General features: G+C 46.7%; 1 pseudogene; it reads right to left on the bottom strand.

Moving 5' to 3' along the window:
• Positions 1-338: 338 nt before the first annotated feature.
• Positions 339-717, bottom strand: LOC132515820 (ubiquitin-conjugating enzyme E2 D3-like; annotated as a pseudogene).
• Between the last annotated feature and the right edge of the window lie 566 nt (positions 718-1,283).

The following is a 1,283-nucleotide window of genomic DNA, read 5'->3' on the forward strand; positions in this document are numbered from 1 at the left end:
TCCAGGGAGGGAACTGAGTGGAGAAATGGAGGAAGAATATTCCAGGAGGAGGGGAAAGCACACGTAAAGGCCCTGAGGAAGAAATAGGCTGGGGCTACTCTTGGAGAGCAAGAGGCCTGTGTGGCTGGAGTGGAGGCGGGGAAGTGGGGAGACTGGGGAGATGCATGGGGGTCACGTGGTGGAGCCTTCACACCACAGTGGGGAGAGTGGATGCTCTTCTAGTGTGTTGTGGGAAGGCATTGGAGGGCTTTGAGCAGCACACTCTGGCCCGCTGTGTGAAAAATAGACTCTAGAGGGGATCAAGTGGAAGCAGAGAAATTGGGCTTTTTTTTAACAGTAATTTGAAGTTGATTCCAGCTATAATGCAGGGTATTCTGATTTTAAGGTAGCATCACATGGCATACTTCTGAGTCCATTCCCGAGATATTCTGTTGTACTTATCTCTGTCTGTTTTATAGATCTGTGCAATCTCTGGCACTAGGGGCTCGTCTGGGTTTGGATCACATGGCAGTGAACAAATGGATAAAAGAACTTTAGAAACAGTTAATATTTGGATGATAAATTCTTGTTGTAAATGCAACCTTAGGTGGTTTGAAGGGGTAGTCTGTAGGAAAATGAATTGTCAAAAAGAGTACACCGCCTTGATATGGGCTGTCACTAGGTCCCATAATTCTGGCTTGCCAATGAAACATACCATCCCCAACTGGACCTGCAGAACATTGTCTAGACTGCAATTGTCTAGAAGAGCAGTGAGAGTGGCCTGAACTGGAGTGGTAAGAAGTGATAAGACAGGGGATGTTTTGAAGGTGGAGTGCCTCAATTACGCACACATAATTATTATTCAGATCCAGTTCCTCAGCTCTGAGATGTGGAAGCATTTTCACTTTTTAAACTGATGATGAAAAATGCTGAGCTGGGTACTCCATCAGTGGCCCGGGAGGCAGTGTTTGGCGTTCCAAGCCTGCCCCCAGACTGCAGAGATGCCCAAATCACCAGGACAGCTCTATGATGGGGAGATGAGCGGATTTTATTTGGTCCCAAAGGAAAGCTCCATGTAATGATGTGACAGGGCTGCCTGTTGGTTCCTGCCTAGGTGGACAGACCAGACAACTTTCCAGCCAGTCACACAACGATCCATTGAGTTTGTCCTATCCGCCATCTTGGAGGAGGGAGATCTGAGTTTTGTGGCATGTTCTTTGGAGAATGACGTAATTAAATTTTTTGAAGCCTGACTAATATTCCTTAATAGGTAGAACTAGTTTCTGGGCAGAGGAGGACCAGTT

The sequence above is a fragment of the Lagenorhynchus albirostris genome, chromosome 2 (assembly GCF_949774975.1).
Source record: "Lagenorhynchus albirostris chromosome 2, mLagAlb1.1, whole genome shotgun sequence".
Classification (NCBI taxonomy): Eukaryota; Metazoa; Chordata; class Mammalia; order Artiodactyla; family Delphinidae; genus Lagenorhynchus; species Lagenorhynchus albirostris.